General features: G+C 36.0%; 1 long non-coding RNA gene across 2 annotated transcripts in view; it reads left to right on the top strand.

Moving 5' to 3' along the window:
• The first annotated feature begins 693 nt into the window (after nt 1-693).
• Nucleotides 694-10758, top strand: part of LOC106958948 (uncharacterized) — a 19897-nt gene continuing 9832 nt past the window's right edge. Inside the window, exons 1-2 of one of the 2 annotated variants that reach the window (XR_001427259.1) lie at nt 694-753; nt 3233-3448. This is a non-coding gene — a long non-coding RNA (uncharacterized LOC106958948). The remainder of the gene's footprint in view (nt 754-3232; nt 3449-10758) is intronic. The other variant, XR_001427258.1, reaches the window with a different exon arrangement.

Genomic DNA, 10758 nt, shown 5'->3' with positions numbered 1-10758 from the left:
ATTAAATTGGGCCTAAATTTGTAGTTCTTTCTTTCTTTTTCTTTTTTTTTTTACACTGGATTTCCAAAAAATACACTTCATTTGGAGTCAAATATGTGAATTTCTTAATGCTTTATTATAACTACACAAAAATTTGGGTTTTCATAAAGATTAAAAACAACCAATTTTAAACTTTTAGTAAGCAAAAAGACAAGAAACCTCCAGTTTTTCACCAGTCTGTGCCAAAGGTAAAGTACCTTGCGTATATTTTTACTAAAACCTTTGTAATCTTTGCACAGATAATGTCCACTGGCGGATCTATGGTATTCCAAAAGTTTGTAGCTTGAGTTATAAACTATACAATCTGCTGTGATACTTACACTTGGTTCATGCGTTGGCTTTCTTTTAATACCAAGATTATTGAAATACAGAAAAACTAAATTATATTTGGGTGTGTTATTTTAACAGGCCTCCACTCTTGGTTTTAAACAAAGTCTTGCAGCACAGTAACAGTTCTGGAAACTTTCCTGAAACAATCATAACTTTCCTTTGGTTTTTATGCAGATAGAAACACAGTTTACTCATAATCAGCTTAGTCAGTTGCAGTCTGGCCGTTTCTTAACTGCTTAGCTGCTTTCAGGTTGTTTGAACGTCTGCCGTAACCTAGAGAAGAAAAAATGATTTATATCTTCTTCCTTGTGGACATCTGTGTGAATGAATGTCCCTCCTGTCCTCATCAGGTCTCCATATGTGTCCAGCTACCAGCAGTTAGAGGTGAGTAATGCAACCAAAGATTTAAGAGTAGAAATACTTCAACATATTTTTACTCGAGGAAAAATAAAACGTAGCTACCCAAAAGTAGAAAAGTATTTGGTTAAACGTCTACTCAAGTACGGAGTAACTGATCAAATTATCAATTTATTTAAAAATTACATCATCAGATGGACTAAAATATAAAATTAAGAGGAAATATTTGTATTTTAAGGACAAAATTACGATAATTCATAACAAAAATAATAAAATTATACAAAATAAAATTTTTCAAAAATAAGTTTCTTTAAAAATAAAACTCAGAAAATTATTACAGAAACTTCAAGTATGAGTCTGTGTCTGGTGAATTTTTGGTTAAAATATGTTCAATACAGAAATTTTACTCAAGTAAAAGTAAAAATACTCCTAAAAGTATTTTTTTCTAAAACGTTACTCAGCTAAATGAGTAAATGTAAGTATTTACAGCCCAGCCCGGGCTGCTGCGTTGTCCCAGAGCATCGAGGATCGTTAATCATGGCGCCTTTGTGCAGGACTCTGGATTTTGCTCCGTAATTAAAATGTTAACCAGGCCAGGAGACAATGGCTGCTCTGTTTGCTCTACTGTCCACTTCATGCTCTTTCTGTTTCCTCCTCATCTCTCTCTGTCGGTTTCCCTTCATGGCCTTTCCTCTCTCATATGAAACATACATTGGTTTTGACTGTTGCTGAAACCACAAACCCACATATACAGGCTCGTTTTTTAAAATCTTAGTTTCACCTTCTGTCTCTTTTGCCCCTTCGTGTCGCTCTGTTTCTTCTGCAATGCGGCTTCGTCAGACGAATTCAGTTTCACTCTTTCTGAACCACACAAGTCATAAATCTGGTTATGTTCAGGCATGCTGATGTTCCTGAATTACCTTTGCATGTCTGTGTGTGTGAGCCGCCACGTTTTTACTCAGAACATGTTAAGTGACGCTAAGGCAGCGAACGCTACAATATCGACTCGGCTGAATGAGGCCAACAGGTTTAGCTGTGTTTTACTGGATGGTGCCTGAAATACAAATACATTTCTGAGCTATTTTTTATTAATTTTAGTATTTTAAAAGATCATGAAATTTTTTTATTAAAAATTTATAATTTTTCTTTGAAAAAAGATTATTTTTTTCCCAAAAAATTTAAATTGTAAAGAAAATTACAAAATTCATAAAATTTTGTTTTATAAAAAAAAGTTTTATAAAAATTTTTTAAAATAAATTATTTTAAAAAATTATAAAACCATGAAATTAATGACATTTTTATAAAAAATAATTGCCTTTTTTTTAAAATTAAAATTAAATTATAAAAAATCTGAAAACTTTTATTTAACAAAATTATTTTTAAAAAGATTATAAAAATTTGTTTTTATAAAAGATAAAAATTCTAAATTTTTTGTATTTTTTTTGTTTAAATAATTTTAATACAAAAAAATATATATAATAAAAAATTATAAAAGACATTTTTATAATTTTTTTTTCTTCTTCTTGCAGATATTGGAGAAACAATGTCTCCAAGCAATTGTTGCTTCCCATCAACATGGGAAGAGTTATGAGGCAATTCACATTTAACTGATTACTAAATAGCACAAAAACTTCATGGAAGCTTCCAATCTTCCAACCAGGAAAGTTCAAATCATGAAAAAACCCAAGAACTCAGTTACAGACTATAAACATGCGGTTAGCATGCTAAATGCTACATTTCAGAACAGATCGATTACAGAAAACAAAGTTTGTTTATAATTCATACACAGGGTAATAGAAAATTCTCTTCATATAAAATCAAAGAAAAAATATGTTGTGCCTTGAAAAGTAATGTAAAAACAGAAAAAGTGATTAGGCAAGCAGTTCATTAGTAAACTGAAACAAGATCAGGTAAAATAAATGTTTCCAGATCAGTTTCTTTTAATAAAAACTTATGAAACTTAAAAAAAAATACATCTGTGTCTATCTGATGAATGTTTGGTTAAAACATGTTTGTTTTTCAATAAGTGGGTAGAAAATCCAGAAATTTTACTCAGCCAAGAGTAGAAATACTTCATAATAAAATTACTCAAGTAAAAGCAAAAAGTACAAATACTCCTAAAATTAAATGTTTTCAATAACGTTATTGAAGTAAATGTAATTCAGTACATGTAACTAGTTACTACCAAACTAGTTACATGTACTGGTTATTATTGTTCAGATTGTAGACGGTTTGAAAACAATCAGATAAGTTTCCAATTTAACCCCATTAGAAGTAACTAAAACTGGGTTTATTTTGGGGGTGAAAAGATGTGAAAAAGTTCCAAATATGGGAAAAAAATCTTTTTGCCGCTTTCAGCCAAATCATGTATATGAACCGAGGGTCTTTGAGCACATATGCGCCAAAAAGTCCTGCTAATCCTGAGAGTAAAACAAGCTGAGCTGCATGCTGGTCACTGATAACATGCAGAGCTGATTTGGTTTGTTTCTGTTCTGGTTCTCCTGAGGATCAGCAGAGGTGAGGACTGCAGGGGCGTCCTCTGGAGTGAAGAGCCGGGGGCAGGACACTCACTCCAGGGAATCGTTTTCCTCCTTGTGCAGGCGTAAGGAGAATCACCCTGGATCCCACGGGCCATGTACAGCCGGGCCAGAGACGCTGCTGCGACACCATGATACCCGTCAGTGTCCCAGCATCAAAGCTACTGGATGCAACAGAACAACAGGTGTGGGAATCTGTATGCGTGCGTGTGTGCGTGTAGCTACATGTCTGTTAGCGCTGCAGCTGGACGGCGATCATCAGGCTGCAAATGGAAATGAAGAGACACTTCCTCTTTTCCAATCATTGTTTCCTCTCAGAGAAAGGAACTCTACTTCTGCTGCTAAAGCTTTTCGGTTTACAGGCAGATCAACACACTCTGTGTTATTACGTATCTGAATGTGTTCACTGCAGATCAACACAGCATCAACCTTGCAAACATAATAATAGCTAATGAAAGAGGATGCCTTCAGCTACTTTTTTGAGGAAGAAGTGAGAAACTACAACAAAAAATTTAATATAACTTCAAGAGGGAATCTGAAACTGAAATATTGATCTTACCACACTAGTATTGAGTCGATACTGATACTAACTTGGTATCACTATTATTGATATTTAATGCAGATAATGAAAAGAAAATTTGACATGAATACATCTAAAAATGTAAAAACATATTAAGAGAGATTTATTGGTAAAAGCGTCTAATAAACAGTTCTGTTATTTAAATCAAGATTTAAGAAAGAAATCCTGGAATAAATGTCATGATTACAGAAAGATGTGAGGTAAAACGAGGGAGAGAAAAAGCTGTATTTAAGATCCATGCGTATATTTAGCATGTCTGCCATGACCTAACTTAGCTCAAACAAACATATATTCCTCAGTCACCTACATTTCCACTTTGCAAATTACAGCCTGACTGACGGCCCTCACCAATCATCACACTTACCCGTCAGCAGCCGGCCAATCACGGCTCTCCCTGGCGCTTGTCGCCATGCTGCCGCCTCAAGGTGCTCATTTTCTGCCACAGCCTGTAGTTAAAGTCCATGGGAACAGAAGGTCGGCCATGTTGGTGCCCTGCAGACCCCAGTTATAAAATGTCAATACTAAATCTCTTTTTCATCACAAAACTGCGGTTTAACATCCAAGTTTGTTGTTTTTCAACTTGTTTTGCTATAGAGATGAGACCTTTATCGCCATCAACATATATGGAGCTACAACAGTGTCATAATTCAAAAACGCACAGCTCAGATCGTATGGTCTAAAAATTCAACAGCTTGAAAAGCTACTTCCATCACAAATGGGAGCAAAACTTTGTTGATATTGTTGATATTTAGCTAACATTGAAAACGCACAATTTTTTAATTGCAGTGTTTCTAATAAATAAACAATTAAAATCACACGTGAATAAATTTATTCATGCAATAAGTAATTAAAAAACTTCATCCTGCTGCCACTTCCTGAAAGAAAACGGAAAAACAAAAAACTGAAAAATAATCCAATATTTTAGCCAACTTGACCAAGACTACGCCAGAGATAAAATGGATAGATCCATAGTTCTTACACTGCAAAAAACAAAATATTAATATTTTGTATTGCACGTGAAATAAGACAAAAGCAACTGAGAAGTAACTAAAGGAGCTTGTTTTAAGTAAATAATTTCTACGTTCTTGTTCCACTGGCAGATTATTTCACTTACAACAAAACTTATAAAATTATCTCCAAATGAAACTACCACTTTTTTATTAACATTAAGGAATTATTGGCTTTAAGACTCTTATATTTTGGTGAAAAGTTACTTGTAAGTTAGTTTTGTTTTATTTTAGCCGTATTGAGATATTTACAGTAGAAACTAGACCAAAAATACGTGTCATTAATATTAATTGCTCAGACTCTCTTTTGATATTTTGCTTTAACTTGACATCTTAAAAAAGTCGGTATGCTGACCGTGTACACAGCTTTTTGTAGCATTTTTTGGGAATGAGACTCGCATTCCTATTTCAGGTTCAACCCCGCTCAGCTGGAGTTCATGACGCAGCCGGTCAGGAATGAGCTTGTTGGGATGAGGATCCCCGTGGCGGGATGAGCCATCCTTCATCGCAAATTGGATCGCAAGGTTGGAAATTAGAGAGCAACCAGAGACATGTCATTTCACGGTTTGAGCGTAAAAACAAGTGTGTGTTTCCAGTGCCTTGTTCCTGTTTGTGCAAACATGTGCATGTAAGCACAGCAAACGGCTGGTTTAGCGATTCCTGCAGGTTGGCCCGCATTTGGTGTCTGCTGTGGTGCTGAGTGTGATTCAGTGTGTTTTTGTGCTTGGAGATTTCCTCCTAATCACAGTCTTTAAGGCTGTGTGATCACAGGCCTTCACAAGTAAACCTAACCAAACTACTGAGCGACAGAAACAGACCAACTTCCAGTGAAAAACAACACTTACTGACAGAATCTGACAGTCTGCCCATTATTTGGTAAATTTAACTTTTTCTCATTCTTCTTCTTATGATTTCTTCTCATGAGATCATTATTTATGGATGTTTTTGCATTGCAGGGACAAACAAATGCACGAACATGCACTCTGTTTGATTCAGAAGCTCCATATAGACCAGTGCACAGTGGTTGCAAAGCTATTGTTTGTGTCACGGAGAGTCATATTTACCAAGATTAGTGACATTTAAGTAAAGCAAATTATAGAGTGTTTCTGCATCTGCTGCTGAAAAATGGTTTTCTGTAGGAGCGAATGACAGAGTATGTTCATCTTGGGTGTCTTGGGTGTGATGAGTTCAGCTGCCGCTGTTTTAAAAAAAAAATCATATTTTGCATGTTTTTTGTTTTTCCATTTGGTTTTCTGCCCGTTCGAGGAATAAAAAGAGAAAAAAAAAACAGAAGGTTTTTGGGAATAAATTAATGGGTAACACTTTATTTGAAGGGGGTTGAATAAGACTGTCATGACACTGTCATAAACATAACACCTGTCATGAACATGAATAAGCCTTCATGAATATTTATGACTGTTGTCATAAAGCGTCATTCGGTAAATTATGACACTTTTAATACAAAGTTGACATTATTCAAAATGTCTTTGTTATGACAGCTTGACATTAACCAGGAAACCATTACTGTTTAAACTTTACCTTTAATAACATAAAGTTACCTCATTTTTAAAGTGAAATCAGTAATACTTTTATAACAAATTTATATCAGTAATGATTTCTTGTTTAATGTCAGGTTGTCATAACAAAGACATTTTGAATAATGTCAACTTTGTATTAAAAGTGTCATAATTTACCGCATGATGCTTTATGACAACAGTCATAAATATTCATGAAGACTTATTCATGTTCATGACATGTTATGTCATGTTTATGACTGTGTCATGACAGTCTTATTCAACCCCCTTCAAATAAAGTGTTACCAATTAATGTTTTTTTGGTGTCTGGGAAGTGAGCTGTTTCAAAAACCTCCTGAATGTAATGTCAAAAATCAGGGACTGATTTTCACCGTTACCTAGCAACCCCAGCGGAACCCAGTCGTTGCCTAGCAACCCAACCTGACCTTGAGCGTTCTGGATCAGCTGCAGCTGGAGGATTGATTTTTTTTATTTTTTATTTTATGCAGACTTGTGAAGACGCTGTTGCTGTAATCAGTTCAACTAAAGATAAAAGCATGGATCAGTTTTTTCTAGAACTTGCTAAGACATTGTTTCTCTAACCTTGGAAATGTTCTTCAGGAGATAGAAGACCGACTTTGTAATCGTCTTTATGCGTCTCTGAACGTTCAGATCAGAATCGATCCCAGATTTCAGGCCTGATCAGTTGTTTCCAGTGTAATCATTTATTAATTACTTGTTTTTTTATTTCATTCATTTGCAGTTTAAAATGAACATGTTGACATAAACTATAATTTTTTAAAGAATAACTGAATCTGTGTGCTGACTCAGCAAAAAAGTAAAACAAGAGCCTGTAATTGGGTTAGCCAAGCTGTTTTTAGCTCTTAAACACTGAATGTTGCTGCACAAAACCCAAAAACGTGTGTACTTTCTTTCTATCCTGATTCTTACAAAAATCTGTCCCGATCACATCCATCAGGATATTTAATAGCCTTCCATTTTGCGACTTTGCTCGTGATTTTCTGTGACTCTGGTTTGGACATTAAGGGAATCAGTTGAAGCGAAGAATGTCTGAGGTAAACTGAGAGGACAGGCCGTGACATCCCTCCACTTCCAGCCACATGTGGTTCCTATGATGGCATCCATCTTGAAAAGTCATCGACTCCAGGCTTTTTATTAAAACAGAGCTTTATTCTCACATGTAAACAAAAGAGAACATGGCAGGCAGTGTAACACTGTTTTATTGTTTTAGATTATATAATTAAAGGGATTTTTTAATAAACAGATGCATATATATATATATATATATATATATATATATATATATATATATATATATATATTAGGAGGCAGTTTGTATTTTATTTTCGTCTTTTAATGGAATAATCTTTAAATGTGATGATACACCTACACTGTAAAAAAGAAACTAAAGTTCTGGCAACTGTGGTATTTTACTGTATAAATACATATTTTACCGTAAATTAGAGACTTTCTTTAGTGTACATATTAAACTCACAAATTACTTTGTTTAACTGGCTGAATTTATCATTGCAAAAACAAAATCTTAAAAATCTGCCACTTTAAGTAGTATGGTATTTTAAATTAATAATCAAGACTTGTTGACTTAAAACAAGCTCCTATGTATCACTGAAAAGTTATTTTTCTGTAATTTTAACACATTTCCACTATAGGAACTCGACAAAAACACAACGTAAGATTTTGTATTTTTGCAGATATTTCTGCCCGCCTGCAGCTGTTTGGTTCAGATTATGGAAGAACCAGAGAGAAAGGTTGCGCTGTGGGTCTGAGGTCAAGGGTGAAGCCTTCAAGTGTTTGCTGTTGGGGCGTTTTGGGCCGGGTCAAGGGTGAAGCTCAGGGTAAAGGGAGTGAGCTCCGTCAACACAGGGTGTCGTTTGATGTTTGCAGATTTGTTTTAGGGGGTTCAGACTGACGTTAGGGAGTTTGACTCTTGGCTGGTCGGTCTCTCTTCGAAGACAGATGTTTTGTTGTATAACATAAGCAGGAGCCAATTTAAGACAGCATACACTGTAAAAACACAAAGTCTTACCAAGGAATTTTGGTCCAGTTTCCAGTGCAAATATCTGGAAATAAGACAAGCCAGGTTAAAAGTAACTTTTCAGCAGGATTTAGAGGCTTCTTTTGACAAAATAACTCCTTTAATATTGAAGAAAATGTTTAATAGGCAGATACATTAACTTACAACATCTGAAAAATGTTGTGTTAGAAGTCAAACTTCCACAAGAATCAGTCATCAATATTATTTTTGCCAGTTTTCAGTTTCTTTACTATTTATTTTGCGGTGCCTGTTTTACTCCTAATTGCTCTGACTGAACAAGTTAAAGTTGTTTTTACATGTTTTACCAAGCTTGGTGTATTTATTCGTGTATTTATTGATGTGCTGCACTGGTGCAGAGTTACCAAAAAAAAAGTGTAATTCAGCACTTTCACGTCTGTTTAACTTTAAATGTTTCAAATCAATTCATCTGTTTTTCTGTATCGGCTGATTCTAAACCTCGGATTTCGGTATTGGAAGTGAAAAAGGTAAATTGGTCCATTTATAACTGGCACATTTTCATCAAAATTAAGGAATTACTGACTTACAACAAGTTCCATATCCTGCTGAAGTTTTATAAGTTGAAGTGTACTATATGAACAATATTGGGTATAATTTAGTGTTTTTGCAGTGCGGTAACCAGTAAAATCAAGATATTGGTGTTTTATCTCTGTGTTGCTCCAGTCTGCATGATCTGTGGAGCGTTTCAGGGATTCTGCTGCTGCTAGCAGGTCGGTGAGATAACCACCGGCCTCCAATCAGATCCCAACAAGCGACCAATCCGTCAGTCCGACCCCCGCCTCCTATCAGCACCACAGACCGAGTGTTGAAGAGTCAAACATCTGGGTAAAATCATACTATCTCTCACTGCACGGCGGGGAATGTCCTGATTGGATTCATGTTCATTTACTGGATAAATATTCCTCCATCAGTCTCAGCCCAGATTTAGCTAGGAAGCGTTTCCCTGCTGTTCCTGAATAAATGTCAGGACTTTATCCACTACAGCTGACTTTGATTAGATCCTCTCCCTGACGTCAGCGGGGTTGCATTCAAACACACAGTCGCACCTTGGAGAAACCCCCAGCTGAGAGCTCCTAATCTAATCTAGAGTGTGGCAATCTCTGATCTTTCAACTTTGGGTTTCCACCAGTATAATTCCCTCTGTCCATCATATCAGAGCCTGCCCTGCGCCGTTCTCCGTGTTTTTGATCAGATTTCATCCTCTTCCTTGACGTCAGCGCGGCTGCTTCCCTGCTCGGCTGTTTATTTTCCTACAGATCCCAGTGTGATGGGAGTTTATATGACTAGGATGTGGAACAAATGACAACTGAGGAGTTAAACAGGCCTGTGGAAGGAAGGAGAGGTTAAGAGGCCTCCAGATACCTGCTGTGAAATGTTTTCATGCCAAACACCAGCGAAACAGATGCACCAAGAGGCAGCCTGGTGGAGGGTCCAGGATTAATTCAAGGATTAACTATTTTATTTTAAAAGTCCCCTAGTACTCTTGATATTTTATCTTGTCTATTAAAGCAGCAGTGTTTTGATTGCACAACACCAAAGCAGAAAGACAAAGCAATGGCTTTAGAGAAGCCCATTAATCTGTCAGTGCTTATGAGGTCATTTCCAAACTACCTGAAAGTTGAAAATCCGCAGTGGGACAGATTATTTACAAGAGGAGAACATTTAAAGTTGACTTATTATTCTTCCTCGCACAGGTTACCATAAGTTGATGGGCTATGAAAGAAACATGTTCTTTGCATTTTTGCACAAAATAATTCTTAGATAATGAGATTTTAGTCTGCTCAGTTGTCCCTATTTTGAGCTGGTTTAGGGCGTCTTGTCACTTTAAAGCTAAATAAGATGCTGCTGGCCATGCCCCCAACTCGACATTTACATTCGACTGTGAAAACAGCTGCAAACAAATGAAAAATTATACAACCGTACATCTTTGAAAAGCAGAAGTAGAACCTCCTGCACAACTAAAAAGAATGTAGCATGTGGTTTCTGGATGGTAAGTCAAAACAAAAAATACTTGTCTTTTCCAGCAGCCAACAAAAGTGCTGGAGTTCAGCTTGGGTTGATAGGCGATGGGTCGAACTCTGCTGGGGTTGCTAGGTAATGTATGGAACTCTTCTGGTGTTGCTAGGTAGTGTATGGAACTCTTCTAGTGTTGCTAGGTAACATATGGAACTCTTCTGGGGTTGCTAGGTAACATATAGAACTCTTCTGGTGTTGCTAAGTAACATATGGAACTCTTCTGATGTTGCTAGGTAACATATGGAACTCTTCTGATGTTGCTAGGTAACATATGGAACTCTTC

This window comes from Poecilia latipinna, unplaced genomic scaffold, assembly GCF_001443285.1.
Source record: "Poecilia latipinna isolate Pla-1442-1.1 unplaced genomic scaffold, P_latipinna-1.0 Scaffold1033, whole genome shotgun sequence".
NCBI classification, from domain to species: Eukaryota; Metazoa; Chordata; class Actinopteri; order Cyprinodontiformes; family Poeciliidae; genus Poecilia; species Poecilia latipinna.
The sequence above is the reverse complement of the archived record's forward strand: the minus strand, read 5'-3'. Positions and strand labels throughout refer to the sequence as shown.